Source organism: Pan troglodytes, chromosome 15 (assembly GCF_028858775.2).
Source record: "Pan troglodytes isolate AG18354 chromosome 15, NHGRI_mPanTro3-v2.0_pri, whole genome shotgun sequence".
NCBI lineage: Eukaryota > Metazoa > Chordata > Mammalia > Primates > Hominidae > Pan > Pan troglodytes.
The window spans coordinates 5,591,161-5,603,444 of NC_072413.2; positions in this window are offsets into that span (position 1 = coordinate 5,591,161).

Consider the following 12,284-nt stretch of genomic DNA (forward strand, 5'->3'; position numbering starts at 1 on the left):
TATGTACAGTATGTAATATATATTTACTTTGTTTTTGATAATTTATTTACAGTATATAAAATGTATTTGGTGTACTTTTAGTTAATATTATATGTACAATATATGAAATATATTTACTGTACTTTTGAATATTTTATGTACAGTATATAAGATATATTTTGTGTCCTTTTGATATTTTATGTAAATTATATAATATATATTTTGTGTAGTTTTTGATATTTTACATGGGGTGTGTCATATATTTTTACCGTCCTTTTTGATATTTTTTTTACAGTATATAATATACATTTGGTGTAATTTTTGATATTCTGTTTACAGTATGTTAAATATAATTACTGTAGTTTTTGATAGTTTATTTACAGTATATATAACACATATTTGGTGTACTTTTGATATTTTATGTACAGTATGTAATATATATTTACTGTATTTTTGATATTTTATTTACAGTATATAAAATGTATTTGGTGTACTTTTAGTTAATATTATATGTACAATATATGAAATATATTTACTGTACTTTTTGATATTTTATGTACAGTATATAAGATATATTTGGTGTCCTTTTGATATTTTCTGTAAATTATATAATATATATTTGGTGTAGTTTTTGATATTTTACATGGGGTGTGTCATATATATTTACTGTCCTTTTTGATATTTTATTTACAGTATATAATATACATTTGGTGTAATTTTTGATATTTGATATTTTATGTACAGTGTATTAAATATAATTACTGTAGTTTTGAGAGTTTACAGTATATATAACACATATTTGGTGTACTTTTTGATATTTTATGTACAGTATGTAATATATATTTACTGTACTTTTTGATATTTTATTTACTGTATATAAAATGTATTTGGTGTATTTTAGTTAATATTATTTGTACAATATATGAAATATATTTACTGTACTTTTTGATATTTTATGTACAGTATATAAGATATATTTGGTGTCCTTTTGATATTTTATGTAAATTATATAATATATATTTGGTGTAGATTCTGATATTTTACATGGGGTGTGTCATATATATTTACCGTCCTTTTTGATATTTTATTTACTGTATATAATATACATTTGGTGTAATTTTTGATATTCTATTTACAGTATATTAAATATAATTACTGTAGTTTTTGATAGTTTATTTACAGTATATATAACACATATTTGGTGTACTTTTGATATTTTATGTACAGTATGTAATATATATTTACTGTATTTTTGATATTTAATTTACAGTAGATAAAATGTATTTGGTGTACTTTTAGTTAATATTATATGTACAATATATGAAATACATTTACTGTACTTTTTGATATTTTATGTACAGTATATAAGATATATTTGGTGTCCTTTTGATATTTTATGTAAATTATATAATATATATTTGGTGTAGTTTTTGATATTTTACATGGGGTGTGTCATATATATTTACCGTCCTTTTTGATGTTTTCTTTACAGTATATAATATATATGTGGTGTAATTTTTGACATTTTATGTACAGTATATTAAATGTAATTACTGTAGTTTTGATAGTTTACAGTATATATAACACATATTTGGTGTACTTTTGATATTTTATGTACAGTATGTAATATATATTTTCTGTATTTTTGATATTTAATTTACAGTAGATAAAATGTATTTGGTGTACTTTTAGTTAATATTATATGTACAATATATGAAATATATTTACTGTACTTTTTGATATTTTATGTACAGTATATAAGATATATTTGGTGTCCTTTTGATATTTTATGTAAATTATATAATATATATTTGGTGTAGTTTTTGATATTTTACATGGGGTGTGTCATATATATTTACTGTCGTTTTTGATGTTTTATTTACAGTATATAATATACATGTGGTGTAATTTTTGATACTTTATGTACAGTATGTTAAATATAATTACTGTAGTTTTTGATAGTTTATTTACAGTATATATAACACATATTTGGTGTACTTTTGATATTTTATGTACAGTATGTAATATATATTTACTGTATTTTTGATATTTTATTTACAGTATATAAAATGTATTTGGTGTACTTTTAGTTAATATTATATGTACAATATATGAAATATATTTACTGTACTTTTTGATATTTTATGTACAGTATATAAGATATATTTGGTGTCCTTTTGATATTTTATGTAAATTATATAATATATATTTGCTGTAGTTTTTGATATTTTACATGGGGTGTGTCATATATATTTACTGTCCTTTTTGATATTTTATTTACAGTACATAATATACATTTGGTGTAATTTTTGATATTTTATGTACAGTGTATTAAATATAATTACTGTAGTTTTGAGAGTTTACAGTATATATAACACATATTTGGTGTACTTTTTGATATTTTATTTACAGTATGTAATATATATTTACTGTACTTTTTGATATTTTATTTACTGTATATAAAATGTATTTGGTGTACTTTAGTTAATATTATTTGTACAATATATGAAATATATTTGCTGTACTTTTTGATATTTTATGTAGAGTATATAAGATATATTTGGTGTCCTTTTGATATTTTATGTAATTTATATAATATATATTTGGTGTAGTTTTTGATATTTTACATGGCGTGTGTCATATATATTTACCGTTCTTTTTGATATTATATTTACAGTATATAATATCCATTGGGTGTAATTTTTGATATTCTATTTACAGTATATTAAATATAATTACTGTTGTTTTTGATAGTTTATTTACAGTATATATAACACATATTTGGTTTACTTTTGATATTTTATGTGCAGTATGTAATATATATTTACTGTATTTTTGATATTTTATTTACAGTATATAAAATGTATTTGGTCTACTTTTAGTTAATATTATATGTACAATATAGGAAATATATTTACTGTACTTTTTGATATTTTATGTACAGTATATAAGATATATTTGTTGCCCTTTTGATATTTTATGTAAATTATATAATATATATTTGGTGTAGTTTTTGATATTTTACATGGATTGTGTCATATATATTTACTGTCCTTTTTGATATTTTATTTACAGTATATAATATACATTTGGTGTAATTTTTGATATTTTCTGTACAGTATATTAAATATAATTACTGTAGTTTTGATATTTTACAGTATATATAACACATATTTGGTGTACTTTTGATATTTTATGTACAGTATGTAATATATATTTACTGTATTTTTGATATTTAATTTACAGTAGATAAAATGTATTTGGTGTACTTTTAGTTAATATTATATGTACAATATATGAAATATATTTACTGTACTTTTTGATATTTTATGTACAGTATATACGAAATATTTGGTGTCCTTTTGATATTTTATGTAAATTGTATAATATATATTTGGTGTAGTTTTTGATATTTTACATGGGGTGTGTCATGTATTTTTACCGTCATTTTTGATATTGTATTTACAGTATATAATATACATTTGGTGTAATTTTTGATATTCTGTTTACAGTATGTTAAATATAATTACTGTAGTTTTTGATAGTTTATTTACAGTATATATAACACATATTTGGTGTACTTTTGATATTTTATGTACAGTATGTAATATATATTTACTGTATTTTTGATATTTAATTTACAGAAGATAAAATGTATTTGGTGTACTTTTAGTTAATATTATATGTACAATATATGAAATATATTTACTGTACTTTTTGATATTTTATGTACAGTATATAAGATATATTTGGTGTCGTTTTGATATTTTATGTAAATTATATAATATATATTTGGTGTAGTTTTTGATATTTTACATGGGGTGTGTCATATACTTTTACCGTCCTTTTTGATATTGTATTTACAGTATATAATATACATTTGGTGTAATTTTTGATATTCTGTTTACAGTATGTTAAATATAATTACTGTAGTTTTTGATAGTTTATTTACAGTATATATAACACATATTTGGTGTACTTTTGATATTTTATGTACAGTATGTAATATATATTTACTCTATTTTTGATATTTAATTTACAGAAGATAAAATGTATTTGGTGTACTTTTAGTTAATATTATATGTACAATATATGAAATATATTTACTGTACTTTTTGATATTTTATGTACAGTATATAAGATATATTTGGTGTCCTTTTGATATTTTATGTAAATTATATAATATATAATTGGTGTAGTTTTTGATATTTTACATGGGGTGTGTCATATATATTTACTGTCCTTTTTGATATTTTATTTACAGTATATAATATACATTTGGTGTAATTTTTGATATTCTGTTTACAGTATATTAAATATAATTACTGTAGTTTTTGATAGTTTATTTAGAGTATATATAACACATATTTGGTGTACTTTTGATATTTTATGTACAGTATGTAATATATATTTACTGTATTTTTGATATTTAATTTACAGTAGATAAAATGTATTTCGTGTACTTTTAGTTAATATTATATGTACAATATATGAAATACATTTACTGTACTTTTTGATATTTTATGTACGGTATATAAGATATATTTGGTGTCCTTTTGATATTTTATGTAAATTATATAATATATATTTGGTGTAGTTTTGATATTTTACATGGGGTGTGTCATATATATTTACTGTCGTTTTTGATGTTTTATTTACAGTATATAATATACATGTGGAGTAATTATTGATATTTTATGTACAGTATATTAAATATAATTACTGTAGTTTTTGATAGTTTATTTACAGTATATATAACACATATTTGGTGTACTTTTTGATATTTTATGTACAGTATGTAATATATATTTACTGTATTTTTGATATTTTATTTACAGTATATAAAATGTATTTGGTGTACTTTTAGTTAATATTATATGTACAATATATGAAATATATTTACTGTACTTTTTGATATTTTATGTACAGTATATAAGATATATTTGGTGCCCTTTTGATATTTTATGTAAATTATATAATATATATTTGGTGTAGTTTTTGATATTTTACATGGATTGTGTCATATATATTTACTGTCCTTTTTGATATTTTATTTACAGTACATAATATAAATTTGGTGTAATTTTTGATATTTTATGTACTGTGTATTAAATATAATTACTGTAGTTTTGATAGTTTACAGTATATATAACACATATTTGGTGTACTTTTTGATATTTTATGTACAGTATGTAATATATATTTACTGTACTTTTTAATATTTTATTTACTGTATATAAAATGTATTTGGTGTATTTTAGTTAATATTATTTGTACAACATATGAAATATATTTACTGAACTTTTTAATATTTTATGTACAGTATATAATATATATTTGGTGTCCTTTTGATATTTTATGTAAATTATATAATATATATTTGGTGTAGTTTTTGATATTTTACATGGGGTGTGTCATATATTTTTACCGTCCTTTTTGATATTATATTTACAGTATATAATATATATTGGGTGTAATTTTTGATATTCTATTTACAGTATATTAAATATAATTACTGTAGTTTTTGATAGTTTATTTACAGTATATATAACACATATTTGGTGTACTTTTGATATTTTATGTACAGTATGGAATATATATTTACTGTATTTTTGATATTTTATTTACAGTATATAAAATGTATTTGGTGTACTTTTAGTTAATATTATATGTACAATATATGAAATATATTTACTGTACTTTTTGATATTTTATGTACAGTATATAAGATATATTTGGTGCCCTTTTGATATTTTATGTAAATTATATAATATATATTTGGTGTAGTTTTTGATATTTTACATGGATTGTGTCATATATATTTAATATCCTTTTTGATATTTTATTTACAGTACATAATATAAATTTGGTGTAATTTTTGATATTTTATGTACTGTGTATTAAATATAATTACTGTAGTTTTGAGAGTTTACAGTATATATAACACATATTTGGTGTACTTTTTGATATTTTATGTACAGTATGTAATATATATTTACTGTACTTTTTGATATTTTATTTACTGTATATAAAATGTATTTGGTGTACTTTAGTTAATATTATTTGTACAACATATGAAATATATTTACTGAACTTTTTGATATATTATGTACAGTATATAAGATATATTTGGTGTCCTTTTGATATTTTATGTAAATTATATAATATATATTTGGTGTAGTTTTTGATATTTTACATGGGGTGTGTCATATATATTTACCGTCCTTTTTGATATTATATTTATAGTATATAATGTATATTGGGTGTAATTTTTGATATTCTATTTACAGTATATTAAATATCATTACTGTTGTTTTTGATAGTTTATTTACAGTATATATAACACATATTTGGTGTACTTTGATATTTTATGTACAGTATGTAATATATATTTACTGTATTTTTGATATTTTATTTACAGTATATAAAATGTATTTGGTGTACTTTTAGTTAATATTATATGTACAATATATGAAATATATTTACTGTACTTTTTGATATTTTATGTTCAGTATATAAGATATATTTTGTGTCCTTTTGATATTTTATGTAAATTATATAATATACATTTGGTGTAGTTTTTGATATTTTACATGGGGTGTGTCATATATATTTACCGTCATTTTTGATATTATATTTACAGTATATAATATACATTGGGTGTAATTTTTGATATTCTATTTACAGTATATTAAATATAATTACTGTTGTTTTTGATAGTTTATTTACAGTATATATAACACATATTTGGTGTACTTTTTGATATTTTATGTACAGTATGTAATATATATTTACTGTGTTTTTGATATTTTATTTACAGTAGATAAAATGTATTTGGTGTACTTTTAGTTAATATTATATGTACAATATATGAAATATATTTACTGTACTTTTTGATATTTTATGTACAGTATATAAGATATATTTGGTGTCCTTTTGATATTTTATGTAAATTATATAATATATATTTGGTGTAGTTTTTGATATTTTACATGGGGTGTGTCATATATATTTACTGTCGTTTTTGATGTTTTATTTACAGTATATAATATACATGTGGTGTAATTTTTGATATTTTATGTACAGTATGTTAAATATAATTACTGTAGTTTTTGATAGTTTATTTACAGTATATATAACACATATTTGGTGTACTTTTTGATATTTTACGTACAGTATGTAATACATATTTACTGTATTTTTGATATTTTATTTACAGTATATAAAATGTATTTGGTGTACTTTTAGTTAATATTATATGTACAATATATGAAATATATTTACTGTACTTTTTGATATTTTATGTACAGTATATAAGATATATTTGGTGTCCTTTTGATATTTTATGTAAATGATATAATATATATTTGGTGTAGTTTTTGATATTTTACATGGGGTGTGTCATATATATTTACTGTCCTTTTTGATATTTTATTTACAGTATATAATATACATTTGGTGTAATTTTTGATATTCTATTTACAGTATATTAAATATAATTACTGTAGTTTTTGATAGTTTATTTACAGTATATATAACACACATTGGGTGTACTTTTGATATTTTATGTACAGTATGTAATATATATTTACTGTATTTTTGATATTTAATTTACAGTAGATAAAATGTATTTGGTGTACTTTTAGTTAATATTATATGTACAATATATGAAATACATTTACTGTACTTTTTGATATTTTATGTACGGTATATAAGATATATTTGGTGTCCTTTTGATATTTTATGTAAATTATATAATATATATTTGGTGTAGTTTTGATATTTTACATGGGGTGTGTCATATATATTTACTGTCGTTTTTGATGTTTTATTTACAGTATATAATATACATGTGGAGTAATTATTGATATTTTATGTACAGTATATTAAATATAATTACTGTAGTTTTTGATAGTTTATTTAGAGTATATATAACACATATTTGGTGTACTTTTTGATATTTTATGTACAGTATGTAATATATATTTACTGTATTTTTGATATTTTATTTACAGTATATAAAATGTATTTGGTGTACTTTTAGTTAATATTATATGTACAATATATGAAATATATTTACTGTACTTTTTGATATTTTATGTACAGTATATAAGATATATTTGGTGCCCTTTTGATATTTTATGTAAATTATATAATATATATTTGGTGTAGTTTTTGATATTTTACATGGATTGTGTCATATATATTTACTGTCCTTTTTGATATTTTATTTACAGTACATAATATAAATTTGGTGTAATTTTTGATATTTTATGTACTGTGTATTAAATATAATTACTGTAGTTTTGATAGTTTACAGTATATATAACACATATTTGGTGTACTTTTTGATATTTTATGTACAGTATGTAATATATATTTACTGTACTTTTTAATATTTTATTTACTGTATATAAAATGTATTTGGTGTATTTTAGTTAATATTATTTGTACAACATATGAAATATATTTACTGAACTTTTTAATATTTTATGTACAGTATATAATATATATTTGGTGTCCTTTTGATATTTTATGTAAATTATATAATATATATTTGGTGTAGTTTTTGATATTTTACATGGGGTGTGTCATATATTTTTACCGTCCTTTTTGATATTATATTTACAGTATATAATATATATTGGGTGTAATTTTTGATATTCTATTTACAGTATATTAAATATAATTACTGTAGTTTTTGATAGTTTATTTACAGTATATATAACACATATTTGGTGTACTTTTGATATTTTATGTACAGTATGGAATATATATTTACTGTATTTTTGATATTTTATTTACAGTATATAAAATGTATTTGGTGTACTTTTAGTTAATATTATATGTACAATATATGAAATATATTTACTGTACTTTTTGATATTTTATGTACAGTATATAAGATATATTTGGTGCCCTTTTGATATTTTATGTAAATTATATAATATATATTTGGTGTAGTTTTTGATATTTTACATGGATTGTGTCATATATATTTAATATCCTTTTTGATATTTTATTTACAGTACATAATATAAATTTGGTGTAATTTTTGATATTTTATGTACAGTGTATTAAATATAATTACTGTAGTTTTGAGAGTTTACAGTATATATAACACATATTTGGTGTACTTTTTGATATTTTATGTACAGTATGTAATATATATTTACTGTACTTTTTGATATTTTATTTACTGTATATAAAATGTATTTGGTGTACTTTAGTTAATATTATTTGTACAACATATGAAATATATTTACTGAACTTTTTGATATATTATGTACAGTATATAAGATATATTTGGTGTCCTTTTGATATTTTATGTAAATTATATAATATATATTTGGTGTAGTTTTTGATATTTTACATGGGGTGTGTCATATATATTTACCGTCCTTTTTGATATTATATTTATAGTATATAATATATATTGGGTGTAATTTTTGATATTCTATTTACAGTATATTAAATATCATTACTGTTGTTTTTGATAGTTTATTTACAGTATATATAACACATATTTGGTGTACTTTGATATTTTATGTACAGTATGTAATATATATTTACTGTATTTTTGATATTTTATTTACAGTATATAAAATATATTTGGTGTACTTTTAGTTAATATTATATGTACAATATATGAAATATATTTACTGTACTTTTTGATATTTTATGTTCAGTATATAAGATATATTTAGTGTCCTTTTGATATTTTATGTAAATTATATAATATATATTTGGTGTAGTTTTTGATATTTTACATGGGGTGTGTCATATATATTTACTGTCCTTTTTGATATTTAATTTACAGTATATAATATACATTTGGTGTAATTTTTGATATTCTGTTTACAGTATGTTAAATATAATTACTGTAGTTTTTGATAGTTTATTTACAGTATATATAACACATATTTGGTGTACTTTTGATATTTTATGTACAGTATGTAATATATATTTACTGTATTTTTGATATTTTAGTTACAGTATATAAAATGTATTTGGTGTACTTTTAGTTAATATTATATGTACAATATATGAAATATATTTACTGTACTTTTTGATATTTTATGTACAGTATATAAGATATATTTGGTGCCCTTTTGATATTTTATGTAAATTATATAATATATATTTGGTGTAGTTTTGGATATTTTACATGGATTGTGTCATATATATTTACTGTCCTTTTTGATATTTTATTTACAGTACATAATATAAATTTGGTGTAATTTTTGATATTTTATGTACTGTGTATTAAATATAATTACTGTAGTTTTGAGAGTTTACAGTATATATAACACATATTTGGTGTACTTTTTGATATTTTATGTACAGTATGTAATATATATTTACTGTACTTTTTGATATTTTATTTACTGTATATAAAATGTATTTGGTGTACTTTAGTTAATATTATTTGTACAACATATGAAATATATTTACTGAACTTTTTGATATATTATGTACAGTATATAAGATATATTTTGTGTCCTTTTGATATTTTATGTAAATTATATAATATATATTTGGTGTAGTTTTTGATATTTTACATGGGGTGTGTCATATATATTTACCGTCCTTTTTGATATTATATTTATAGTATATAATATATATTGGGTGTAATTTTTGATATTCTATTTACAGTATATTAAATATAATTACTGTTGTTTTTGATAGTTTATTTACAGTATATATAACACATATTTGGTGTACTTTGATATTTTATGTACAGTATGTAATATATATTTACTGTATTTTTGATATTTTATTTACAGTATATAAAATGTATTTGGTGTACTTTTAGTTAATATTATATGTACAATATATGAAATATATTTACTGTACTTTTTGATATTTTATGTTCAGTATATAAGATATATTTGGTGTCCTTTTGATATTTTATGTAAATTATATAATATATATTTTGTGTAGTTTTTGATATTTTACATGGGGTGTGTCATATATATTTACTGTCCTTTTTGATATTTTATTTACAGTATATAATATACATTTGGTGTAATTTTTGATATTCTGTTTACAGTATGTTAAATATAATTACTGTAGATTTGATAGTTTACATTATATATAACACATATTTGGTGTACTTTTGATATTTATGTACAGTATGTAATATATATTTACTGTATTTTTGATATTTAATTTACAGTAGATAAAATGTATTTGGTGTACTTTTAGTTAATATTATATGTACAATACATGAAATATATTTACTGTACTTTTTGATATTTTATGTACAGTATATAAGATATATTTTTTGTCCTTTTGATATTTTATGTAAATTATATAATATATATTTGGTGTAGTTTTTGATATTTTACATGGTGTGTGTCATATATATTTACTGTCCTTTTTGATATTTCATTTACAGTAAATAATATACATTTGGAGTAATTTTTGATATTTTATGTACAGTGTATTAAATACAATTACTGTAATTTTCATAGTTTACAGTATATATAACACATATTTGGTGTACTTTTTGATATTTTATGTACAGTATGTAATATATATTTACTGTATTTTTGATATTTTATTTACAGTATATAAAATGTATTTGCTGTACTTTTAGTTAATATTATATGTACAATATATGAAATATATTTACTGTACTTTTTGATATTTTATGTTCAGTATATAAGATATATTTGGTGTCCTTTTGATATTTTATGTAAATTATGTAATATATATTTTGTGTAGTTTTTGATATTTTACATGGGGTGTGTCATATATATTGACTGTCCTTTTTGATATTTTATTTACAGTATATAATATACATTTGGTGTAATTTTTGATATTCTATTTACAGTATATTAAATATAATTACTGTAGTTTTTGATAGTTTATTTACAGTATATATAACACATATTTGGTGTACTTTTGATATTTTATGTACAGTATGTAATATATATTTACTGTATTTTTGATATTTAATTTACAATAGATAAAATGTATTTGGTGTACTTTTAGTTAATATTATATGTACAATATATGAAATACATTTACTGTACTTTTTGATATTTTATGTACAGTATATAAGATATATTTGGTGTCCTTTTGATATTTTATGTAAATTATATAATATATATTTGGTGTAGTTTTTGATATTTTACATGGGTTGTGTCATATATATTTACTGTCCTTTTTGATATTTCATTTACAGTATATAATATACATTTGGTGTCATTTTTGATATTTTATGTGCAGTGTATTAAATACAATTACTGTAATTTTGATAGTTTACAGTATATATAACACATATTTGGTGTACTTTT